The following is a 13,105-nucleotide window of genomic DNA, read 5'->3' on the forward strand; positions in this document are numbered from 1 at the left end:
GGAAGACCCAAGGAAACTCACACAGGTTTCTCCTTCCCTTCCAGATTCGTCTGACTGATAAGACCATCTTCGGGAATGCTTTCCTCGATTCCGGAGCCGGGGGTAACTTCATGGACGCTCTCTTTGCTAAGTACATGGGAATCCCCTATTTCCTTTGCCTTCTCCCATGAGGATTTTCGCCATAGATGATAAACCCCTGGAGTCTGTACTCACGATGACCACTGGCGAACTACTTGTGCAGGTTGGGACCCTGCATAAAGAGAGACTTTCGTTTCTTATCATCTCTTGTCCCGATGTTCCTGTTGTTTTGGGTCTCCCCTGGCTGCGCCTGCACAATCCCACCATAGACTGGTCCACAGGGCAGGTTTCTCGTTGGAGCCCATTCTGCCTACAGCATTGCCTTCCTGATAAACCCCTCAAGAAGGTAACTATCTCCTCAACCGAGTTAAAGTCTCTGCCCTCCTGTTATAAGGAATTCTCCGATGTGTTCTGTAAGAAGTCTGCGGAATTCCTTCCTCCACATTGCTCTTATGACTGTCCTGTCGAACTCCTGCCAGGAGCCATGCCCCCCAGAGGCCGCACTTACCCTCTTTCTCCTGCTGAGACTTCCGCAATGAAGGAATATATCCAAGAAAATCTCCAGCGGGGGTTTATCCGCCCTTCTACCTCTCCTGCAGGGGCTGGGTTCTTCTTTGTGGAGAAGAAGGACGGAGGCCTTCGGCCATGCATAGACTACCGGGGCCTGAATAAAATCACTGTCAAAAACAGGTACCCTCTGCCCTTGATCGTAGAGCTCTTCGACCAGCTGAAGGGGGCGAAGATATTCTCTAAGTTGGATCTCCGAGGGGCGTACAATCTCATTCGCATCCGTGAGGGTGATGAATGGAAGACGGCATTCAACACTCGTGACGGGCACTATGAATATCTCGTTATGCCCTTCGGCCTTTGCAATGCCCCTGCCGTCTTCCAGGAGTTTGTTAACGATGTATTCCGGGATCTCCTAGGAAGGTTCGTAGTCGTATACCTGGACGACATCCTGATCTTCTCTAAAGACCTAGAAAGCCATCGCTCCCAGGTGAAGGAGGTACTCTCTCGTCTGAGGAAGAACTCTCTCTTCGCCAAGTTGGAGAAGTGCGTCTTCGAGGTGTCTAAGATCCCCTTCCTAGGATACATTATCTCTCCTGAAGGGTTTGAGATGGATCCCGTGAAAGTGTCTGCCATCCAGGAGTGGCCTATCCCGTTGAGTACCAAGGCAATCCAGAGATTTATCGGATTTGCTAACTACTATCGGCAGTTCATCCGGGGGTTCTCTTCCCGCATTGCACCTATCCTGGCCCTCATCCGGAAAGGGGGTAAACCCAGCTTGTGGCCCCCATCTGCCATTGAAGCTTTTCAGTCTTTGAAAGAGGCCTTCACGTCCGCTTCTGTCCTCCGACACCCCAATCCTGAACTACCCTTCTGCATCGAAGTAGATGCTTCTGAAGTCGGAGCCGGAGCCATCCTGTCTCAGAGACATCCCGCTGATGGGAAGTTGCATCCCTGTGCTTATTTCTCCAAGAAGTTCTCGTCCGCAGAGCAGAACTACGATGTCGGGAACCGAGAACTCTTGGCTGTTAAACTTGCCCTTGAAGAGTGGCGTCACCTCCTGATTCCTGTTCAGATTTTCACCAATCATAAGAATCTCGAGTTTATCCAGTCCCTCAAGAGGCTAAACCCCAGACAAGCAAGGTGGGCTCTCTTCTTCTCTCGGTTTAATTTTATCTTGACTTATCGCCCAGGTTCCAAGAATCAGAAGGCCGATGCCTTGTCTCGTAGCTTCACTCCGGTGGACCGCTCTCCTGAGGGACAAGAGCCAATCATCCCTCCAGTCAAGATTATTGCCTCCCTGTATCCACAGTTTGCTGACCAAATCCTGGCTGGTCAGTCTTCTGCTCCTTCAGATACTCCCATTGGAATGGCATTTATTCCTCCTGAGCTGCGTCTGCCTATTCTGCAACAGACCCATTGCTCCAGGCAAGCCGGACACCCTGGTCCAGCTAAGACTCTTGAACTATTACGACGCCTGGTCTGGTGGCCTGATATCCGCAAAGATGTGAAGGACTTTGTTGCTGCTTGTAATGTTTGTGCCACATCTAAGTCAAGCCATTCCCGCCCCAGTGGGTTACTACAGCCATTGCCGGTTCCTTCCCGTCCCTGGACCCACCTGTCCATGGACTTCATTGTCGAACTTCCTCCCTCTTGTGGGAACACTGTGATCTGGGTTGTCATTGATCGATTCTCCAAAATGGCCCATTTCATCCCTCTGAAGAAGTTGCCCTCTGCGGTGGAGTTGTCCCAGCTATTTATCCAGTACATCTTCCGCCTGCATGGGTTCCCGGTGGAAATCGTCTCCGATAGAGGCACCCAGTTTACTGCCAAATTCTGGCGTTCCCTATGCAAAGACCTGGGAATTGTTCTTCAGTTTTCATCTGCATACCATCCGCAGACGAATGGGGCAGCTGAACGTGTCAACCAAGCCCTGGAACAGTTCCTGAGGAACCACGTATCCCTCTGCCAGGATGACTGGTCTGATCTCCTCCCATGGGCGGAATTCGCTCATAATAATGCTTGTCATTCCTCTACAGGAAGGTCTCCGTTCATGTCGGTGTATGGGCAGCATCCTCAAGCTTTTCCCCAAGACTTTGTACTTTCTGACGTCCCGGCTGCTGACGATTCCGCAGCCCATATGTCTGCTATTTGGGCTGCTACCAAGTTGAACCTAGAGAAGAGCGCTCTTGTTCATAAGACTTTCGCGGATCGTCGTCGAAGATCCTCTCCTCCCTACAAGGTGGGTGATAATGTCTGGCTCTCTTCCAGGAATATCCGGTTGAAGATCCCATCTCCCAAGTTGGGTCCAAAATTCGTGGGTCCATTTCCCATCTTGGAGATAATCAACCCTGTGGCTGTCAGACTTCAGCTTCCACCAGAGATGAGAATCCCCAACGTGTTCCACGTGTCTCTGGTGAAACCCGCTATCACCAACCGGTTCTCTGGTGGTCAATCTCCTCCTCCTGCCATCTCTGTGGAGGGTCAACTCGAGTACGAGGTGGAGAAAATCCTAGACTCCAGGATCTCCAGAGGGTCCCTTCAGTACCTCATTCAGTGGAGGGGCTTCGGTCCTGAAGAATGCTCCTGGGAAGGACATTGTGATGTTCACGCTCCTCGTCTGGTGAGGGATTTTCACGCCAAGTTTCCCCAGAAGCCTTGTCTCGGTGGTCCTGAGGCCCCCCGTGAGGGGGGGGGGGGGTACTGTCACGATCGCCGCCCGGAGCAGGACCAGGAGCTCCGGGCGGCGCAACTACTTCCTCCGACGCCGCTCCCAAAATGGCGGCGCCCATGGCCGCCACGTGGGTAGCGGCGCCGGCGCAGAGACGCCTGCGCGCAAGTGCGCAGGCGCGAAGACGTCACAACGGTGCGACGGACGCAGGCGCAGCGCGTCGGTCGCAGATGTGCTGACGCCGACGCAAGGGCGCCAAAAAACCCCTTTAAAAGGACGCCCGAGACGCCAAGATGGCGCCCGAAAATAGGATCTTGTTCCTGATTTGATTCCTGGGTTCCCTGTTGGTGTTTTCCCTGAGTATTCTATTGATTGATCTCTTGTTGTTGACCCCCTGCCTGGACTTTGGACTCTGTTTTTATTCTGCCTGCCTTTTGACCTGTTGCCTGAACTTGATTACCCCTTCTGCTGAATCCCTGGATACCACGATCCTGATCCCTCCTGAGGGGTTTCCTCCTATATCCGGACAACTCCCCAGAGGGAACTCCCGGTTCCCTGACAAAACTGGACTGTTTCCTTCTCAACTAAAACATGCTCTTGTCACACCCATTCTGAAAAACCCTATCTTGATCCCTCCAATCTTGACAACATTCGATCTATCTTTCTGCTACCTTTCATCTCTACAACCGACTAACCTCATTACTCTCTGACAATAACCTGCTGGACCGCCTTCAATCTGATTTTAAGCCACAAACTCCACTGAAACTGCCCTGACTCGACTAACTAATGACCTTATAACCGCTAAAGCCAACAATCATTTCTCACTACTAATACTGCTTGATCTCTCAACTGCATTTGGCACTGTAGATCACCCTCTCCTCCTCCAGTCCCTCCATTCGGTTGGCCTTCGTGACACAGCCCTGTCTTGTTTCTCTTCTTACATCTCCAATCATTCCTTCAGTGTCTCCAACAACAGAGTAGCATCTTCTCCCCTTCCTCTTTCTGTTGGGGTTCATCAAGGCTCTGTCTTGGGACCATTACTATTCTCCCTCTATACTTCCTCCCTAGGCAAATTAATTAACTCGTATGGTTTCCACTACCACCTCTATGCTGACGATACTCAGATCTATCTCTCATCTCCTGATCTCAACCCAGAACTCCTAACTCGCATCTCCTCTTGCCTGTCCGCTATCTCTAGTACCTTGCTAGTGCCTTGGGGTTATCCTAGATTCTGCCCTGTCATTCACTTTTCATATCCAGTCACAATCATGTCACTTCCACCTAAGGAACATATCCAAAATACGATCATTTATCACCCAAGATGCTGCCAAAATTCTTATTCACTCTCTCGTCATATCATGTCTAGACTAATTGGCCTTCCCCTCCAGAGACTGTCACCTCTCCAGTCCATAATGAACACTGCTGCGAGACTCATACACCTCAACAACCACTCCTCCTCTGCCTCGCCATTCTGTCAATCCCTGCACTGGCTTCCGCTACCTTTCAGAATCAAATTCAAATTAATGACCCTGACATTCAAAGCACTTCATAACTCTGCCCCATCCTACATCTCTGAACTCATCTCTAAATACTCACCCAACCGCTTACTACGCTCCTCTACTGACCTGCTACTCAACTCTTCTCTCATTACCTCCTCACATGCTCGCATTCAAGACTTTGCAAGGGCTACACCCCTCCTCTGGAACTCTCTCCCACGGTCTGTCTGACTTTCTCCCAATCTTTCTGCTTTCAAGAAATCTCTTAAAACGCATTTCTTTCGAGAAGCCTACCCTCACTCTGCTTAACTACCAAATGCAACACGACATACAGCACCACATTTCTCACCCACTTAATTCAATCTTGCCCACTCCCATATCTTGTGTATTACTTCCTTCCCTTTAGAGTGTAAGCTCTTTTGCATAGGGCCTTCCTCACCTTTTGTACCGGTATTGATTGTGATGTATGTAACTCCATATGTTCTATGTGTATAATTCATGTGTTTAAGTTGTATAATCACATTTACTTTACAGTGCTACGCAATATGTTGGCGCTATATAAATACATGTTAATAATAATAATAATAATAATAATAATAACATAGACCTTTTGCAGTGGAGATAAGTGCCTCTAAATATGCCCCAGTAGCTCCACTTCTTCTTTTCTACTGATTCCCTGCACATGCTCTGTGCTGCTGTCACTTACATATGCTTTGGGACTGAAGCACAATATGGTGTACATAGAATAGAATATAAATTCCATAATACAAGAGTAATTTGTAATAAATCCAGATTCTCATTACATGGCAGCTCAGAAACCAGTGCAATTTGCATCAAAATGTTATAATCAACCTTGTAGCATCAGCTTTTTATAACATGACAGTCCTATCATCTATACAATGATTTGCAACAACCTCTAAGCTAAGATTCAACACTCAAAGTTGGTGACCCACTGTGCACAACTAAAATCATTACTATTATAGAGATTCTGAAATTTTAGGCTGGTTGTACATTCAATATATAATCTATAGCATTTCTACCCATAGTTGTTTTTAGGGTTCAGTTATCACTTAAATGGGAAGCTGGAAGACAAATCATTTTTAAAAGATTAATGGGGGAATGTAATAAAAATCGCTAACGGAAAAACTATTCGCAGTGCGAAAAGTTATGCCTTTGCGCGAACAAATTTTGCTTTGTGCGAATTTAATATAGCTTTTGCGAGCCCGGAAACTGTTTAGCGACCACTTCCGACAGTCGAAGGCCGTTTGCGAATTTTATAGTTTGCGCCAATGCGCAGTCAATGTAATAAAACTTCTTACTGAAAAAGTCGTTATGTTTGCTCCAAAAGATTACAAGCACTTCTTATGAGTGCGCAATTAAAATTCACAAGGTGCAATTAAAATTCGCAATGCAATAACAGTTTAAGGAACAATATTACATTGCGAGATGTGGATTTTTAGTCTTATTGGTGCGAATTGTTTTGCTCTTTGCGACTTTTATTACATTCCCCTGTTAGACTAGTTAAAAAGGTTGCAAAAATACACCATTCTAAAACATGCCAAAAGTTTAATATTTATTTATGGGCCGATAAAAAAAGGTTATGTGCTAAGAAGTTGCATTTAAAGGGATCCTGTCATCGGAAAACATGTTTTTTTCAAAACGCATCATTTAATAGTGCTACTCCAGCAGTATTCTGCACTGAAATCCATTTCTCAAAATAGCAAACAGATTTTTTTATATTAAATTTTGAAATCTGAAATGGGGCTAGACATTTTGTCAATTTCCCAGCTGCCCCAAGTCATGTGACTTGTGCCTGCACTTTAGGAGAGAAATGCTTTCTGGCAGGCTGCTGTTTTTCCTTTTCAATGTAACTGAATGTGTCTCAGTGGGACATGGGTTTTTACTATTGAGTGCTCTTCTTATATTTACCAGGCAGCTGTTATCTTGTGTTAGGGAGCTGCTATCTGGTTACCTTCCCATTGTTCTTTTGTTTGGCTGCTGGGGGGAAAAAGGGAGGGGGTGATATCACTCTAACTTGCAGTACAGCAGTAAAGAGTGATTGAAGTTTATCAGAGCACAAGTCACATGACTTGGGGCAGCTGGGAAATTGACAAAATGTCTAGCCCCATGTCAGATTTCAAAGTTGAATATAAAAAAATCTGTTTGCTCTTTTGAGAAATGGATTTCAGTGCAGAATTCTGCTGGAGCAGCACTATTAACTGATTCATTTTGAAAAAAAAATTTTTTCCCATGACAGTATCCCTTTAAATCCTACTTCTCTAGCAACAAACATGGCTATAACTCTTAAAAAATGCTTCTTGTCCTTCATCATGCATCATAATGATGTGAACAATTTTGGGCTGTTATGTGATAAATTCCCTTCTAGCACATGACCAACAAAAATTTAGGGAGTAGATATTGCATTAGGTGGTCTCCACATGTGGTTTAATAATTACGGAGAGGGCCGGATTTACATAGTGGGCACCCCTAAACCCACTGCCATTTGTCGCCCCTCCCCTTTTTTTGTGCAAATTTTCATCATCTGGACCAATGTGAGTTTGGTTGAGCAGCATGCCGCCCCCCTAAAATCCCAGGCCTAGGTGGACTTTCCACAAATCCGGGCCTGATTACGGAGGAAAAACTTTACCCGTTTCCTCAAAAAGTATGGATAAATGCCATTTTCTATATGAAATCCAACTGCTTAACAGTTCTTCTCTTTCTGCATCATTTGAAATCCTGGCAGGGAAGGAGAGACTAAACACTGATGTTACAAACTGTAACAACGTCTCCACAGCTTACAGACAGCATGCAGGAACTACATAACCCACAATGCATTGCACTGTGATGTTCCTTTACTTATTGAAATCACATGTGCAGGGAATTGTGGGATTTGGAGGATGCAGGCTGAAGACAGATGGCTGCTGATACAAAGTAACAGTAGTCAGCCAGCTCAGCAAAGTAGTCAGACATATCAGCAGGAGAGCAGGGGGCTAGGATAAGTGAACTGTTCCAAACCCAAATCATGAAAAGTCTGCATATTTTTTAATTGATGTATATTGCAAAGTTGCTTGAAATTATGTTTACTTTTCAGAAAGCTTAAGTTCTGTTTTGTGGAGTTCCCCTTTAAGAAATCTGTCAGATAGTGTTGATGATATTTGGTGATCATAAGTAATTTGTTAAGTCCCTTCCTGAGGCTGGGGCCTGCATGCTCCTTGTAGCATCAATCATACCTGTTTCTTACTGAAATGTCCCACTATAGGCAGGATTAAAACCGAGAAAAGAAACACATCATTGCACTTTGCCTTTATTCTGTAAGGGTATGAATGCCAGCTCTTGTGTAATTAAGAAGCAACCCATTGATGCTTAGACAGTAATTCCATCCCATCTGTCAACCCATGTAGAGCCTGGCACAGTGCCTGTTGTCTGCTACAACTTCTGTTACCCACCTGATCCTTGGAGACCTGCTTTGATGGAGCATTTATGCCAAGCTTTTCCAGAGGATAGACAATCTGGCGTCTTGGTCACACGGGAACCATATAATGAAGGGCAGATGACAGAGAATGGGCACATTCTCTCTTAAACCGAAAGACAACAATGTACACTTTAGCATGAAGAATGCCAGTCCTGCTCCTCACAGATGTTTCCTGCACAGTTTAGTAAACACACCATTCTTAACAGCCTTGGGAAAATGTGAGCGTTGGGGTTAAGGGAAAATAATAGCAAATAAACACAGCCTTGCAGCAGAGGAATGGGTTTCACATAATACCCGCCACTAATGAAGATAATTATCAGCATAATTACATTACCATCTCCGTGGGAATGACAGATAAACAAGTGGCTTGCTTTATGGCGTTTGTCTGTACTAGTATTTCCCCCCTGAGCCTATTTCTCTGCAGTAATCATAAATCAGTAGCATGTGACTTCAGCACATGCGGTTATCTGCTTTTTCTGGGGATGGAACCCCTAACTCCATGATGTGGGAATGAATAGTTAGATTTAGGGGGTTATTTATCAAAATCTGAAATGTTCTCACTATTTTCTGAACAACGCGCCAAACATGACCAAATTGGCACTGACTTTTCCCCCTATGTATCATTCAATTTTCACGAAAATGTCTTGTGCGGGAAAAGACTTGATAAAACATGAAAAAATCCAAATAATACGATTTTTCGGATATTCCACTCAAAATTTTGGCTTTTTTAGGATTTGACGCCTTAAAACTGCGACTTTTTCAGATTTGATGCCCGAAACCACAAAATCTTTGGATTATTAAATGAAACCCAGCAAAGATCAGGATATCTAGCAAACGTCCCCAGGGACATCTGCCATTGACTTCTACATGAACTCAACAGTTCTGAAGTACTTTTTTATTCTGACTTTTAACACCATCGGGTTTTAAATAAGGTATTTTTTCTATGAAAAAGTTGTGTTTTCCCCCTTAAAAAGTCTGAACAGAAAAAAATGGACTTTAATGAATAAAGCCCATTAAGGTATCATTTCAACATAGAAATAATTTTCTAAAATGAATGGCTTTCTTGGCTGCTATCACATAAATCGAATGTAATATATCATGTTTTATGTATCATTTGACCCTTGCTGAGAGAAACCAGCACAATCACAGTGACCCAAGCGGTTGCCCAACTACAAGTCCTTAGATCATTCATGACTGTTCTTGATCATGATCTTGTTCTTGATCTTAAGCAATGTGCATTTGGCCCTTTTACTGTCATCATACATGAGAGGCAAATTTATCAAAGGTCGAATTTTCAAATTCATGTGAGTACCCAGGCCCCCCTGGGCACATCCAGCCAGATCACCATCCAGAGGCCAAAGAGGAAGAGGCCACTCCTTACACACACTATATTACAGTGTGGCATGAAGTCATTACCCTCTTGGCCAATCACACTAAGAAAAGGGAGGGGCCCTAAAGCCATAGGGGCAGATTAACCCCCTATGGGCCCCTACATTGTCATTAAACTATACTCCACTGCAACCTTAAGTTTCCATTAGCTCCTTCAACTTCAAAGTTTTTTCTGCTACTACTACTATCATTCAAGTGCCTATGCTAGTGGCTAATAGAGTTGCCAAAGTGTAGCCAGCTAAGTCTGATTTGGTGACTTGGCCTCCAAAATTTACAGAGGCAAGGAAGTAATTTTCTCTAAATAAATGTTTGCCTGTGGTTTACAAGAACAGATTTTACTGCAATCACAGACTTTGAAAGAACTCGATTCCTACTTGTTTTTAATCATATGGGGGATATATGGGGTAATACAGAGCGGACTTGTGGGATAACCACAGGATCTCTTTGAGGAAATGTCTTCCATTCATAATTCATAAATATTGGATCTTAAAGCATAATGGTGACGGTGCCCATGTTCCTCCCATTGGTGATGATTGAAGTAGATAAAATCCTCAATATTGTAGTGTGAGCGAATATACTCAATGTCCTAAAAAAACAGTAAGAATGACAACAATAAACTATAAGATCTGCCGTAGTTCTGCTAAAGATGTTCATGAATTCACAACTACAAATGTCACAGTATTGAGTGTGGATAAAGCTGGTACATTTATTACAGTCAGTGTCAGTACTGCTTCTGCTGACAAGGGACACTCCATTAACCTGATGCTAGATACAGGTTCAGCTGTTTCTATACTACCAAAGGATATTTTCTTGAAATACAATGTAGGTCTCTATTAAAAGATACTGAGTAAAATAGCTCACGTGTAAAACCTTGCTTCATGTAAATGAACCATTATCATAATAATATATTTTTTAGTAGTATGTGCCATTGGGTAATCATAAATAGAAAATTGCCATTTTAAAAAATAAGGGCCGCCCCCTGATATCGTAAGATTCATTGTGCACACATAAAAACCACATGTAAGGTCACATGAGCCAATTAACAGACAGAGTTCTGCCTTTTGCTTCCTCACTTCTTCCTGTTACAGTTAGTGTTGTAGTATTTCTGGTCAGGTGATCTCTGAGGCAGCACAGATAGAGTCACAAAATGGTGGTTCAAGGCAAGAGATGTAAAAGGGCAATATTTATGTAAATATATATTCCAGTTTGGTAAGATTCTTTAATATGTCATTCAATTTGATATAAACTATCTGTTGCTTAAGTATTCATTTTGGGGGTATAGTTTTCCTTTAAAGGATCCAATCCCTGTGCTTGGTTGCTTGCCAGTGACTGTACAATTTCAATCAAATACTGCAAAATGTGACTTTTACATTGTGAATAAAGGTACTGCTATACTTGGAAGGGATCTCTTTGCTGCATTGAACCTACAATTGGTTGATGGTCTCATTACTACAGCCAAGAAAGAAATGTCGGCTCGCACACCCAGGCCTACAGTCAGGATAGCCAGGTGCTCAATGCTGGAGGGATCGGCACCCTCCCCAAGGTCAAATAGTAGAAATACACTGGCACACACGGCAATTCAAACAGGGAAATCCCTTGTGTCTTTATTTGCAGAAAAGCAACGTTTCGGGGTAGTACCCCTTTGTCAAGCATAAAAATTGTGAACAGTGAGCAAACATTTAACAACCCACAGGCAACGTGATTGGTTAATTACCACTGTGTGTGAAAGAGAGCTTATACAAAAGTCCAAACCTATCGCCACCTACTGGTGACCAATATAATAATAATTAAAAAATTACCATATTTAAAAAATTGGAAAATACATTCGTATACAAATTGTTATAAATATTTAAATAGTGCAAAGTAGGTGAACTCATTAAAAAGTTATTTTAAAAAATTTTTTAGATAAAAAGTGTTATCCCAAGCGAGTAATTTAAGTCAAACCCACAATCTATGGTGATAAAAAACATTTTACAAAATATTTATCATATCAACGGGTTAAAAAGTTAAACCCAATCAGAGGTGAAAAATGTCCAGCAGCCAAGAGCCAAATATTGTAAGAAAGGAAACATTGTTACACAGCATTATTAACAATCTAGCCATTTACAAAAAACATTGTATTGTATCAAAATAAATGCTTAATCCAATGCAGTAAATGTATCAACTAAAGCTAGATGTCTTATCTTACCCTACAGGAAAGGAAAGTGGAAAGAAAGTCTATCCCTGTACGGAAATCGAGAAGGCTGGAAGGCTTGATTATCTAGAAAAAGCGGGACAGGGAATTAATACAAAGAGTCACAAATAACATGTCATATTAAAATCTTCGTTCAAACCCTTAGGATGCCTAGATTGAAGCAGCCATATCCAATAGCATTCACGCTGCAAGAGCCGCTTTTTGATATCAAGCCCTTGTTTCTGTGTTACCTTTTCTAATATTTGCCAACGCAGCTGTGAAACTCTATGTCCATGAATAAAAAAATGTTTTGCCAACAGTGTCTCCCTTTTATATTTCTCAACCGCCTTACTCCTAGGGTTTAGATCCGTGTTAGTGTCGGGACCAGAGGGTTTGTAGTTGCGTATAATAGACTTATGCTCGTTGAGCCTTACTTTTATAGCTCTACCTGTCTGGCCCACGTACACTAGCCCACAAGGGCACTTAATGGAATATATTACCTCTTTAGTATCACACGTAAAGAACCCTTTAGTTATGTGTTTTGTACCATGTTGTGGATGTAACACATTAGACCCTGGAATTATTCCATTGCAATGCCCACAGTTTCTGCAGGGGAAAGTGCCCGTATTTTGTTTAGATAATTTCCCCGATAGTTGTTCCATGTTGGTGCCTTTAGGTTTTAACAACTCTTGTATAGATCTACCCCTTCTATAAGCAAAGACTTTTTCACCTCTGATTGGGTTTAACTTTTTAACCCGTTGATATGATAAATATTTAGTAAAATGTTTTTTATCACCATAGATTGTGGGTTTGACTTAAATTACTCGCTTGGGATAACACTTTTTATCTAAAAAAATTTTTAAAATAACTTTTTAATGAGTTCACCTACTTTGCACTATTTAAATATTTATAACAATTTGTATACGAATGTATTTTCCAATTTTTTAAATATGGTAATTTTTTAATTATTATTATATTGGTCACCAGTAGGTGGCGATAGGTTTGGACTTTTGTATAAGCTCTCTTTCACACACAGTGGTAATTAACCAATCACGTTGCCTGTGGGTTGTTAAATGTTTGCTCACTGTTCACAATTTTTATGCTTGACAAAGGGGTACTACCCCGAAACGTTGCTTTTCTGCAAATAAAGACACAAGGGATTTCCCTGTTTGAATTGCCGTGTGTGCCAGTGTATTTCTACTATTTGACCTTGGGGAGGGTGCCGATCCCTCCAGCATTGAGCACCTGGCTATCCTGACTGTAGGCCTGGGTGTGCGAGCCGACATTTCTTTCTTGACCATATTTCTTCGGTGAGTCGT

The 13,105-nt window shown here is 43.0% G+C and overlaps 1 pseudogene; it reads right to left on the reverse strand.

The window, feature by feature from the left end:
* LOC108717397 overlaps positions 1-13,105 on the reverse strand; it is a 98,537-nt pseudogene that overhangs the window by 34,484 nt on the left and 50,948 nt on the right.

Source organism: Xenopus laevis, chromosome 5S, assembly GCF_017654675.1.
Source record: "Xenopus laevis strain J_2021 chromosome 5S, Xenopus_laevis_v10.1, whole genome shotgun sequence".
In the NCBI taxonomy this organism is placed as follows: Eukaryota; Metazoa; Chordata; class Amphibia; order Anura; family Pipidae; genus Xenopus; species Xenopus laevis.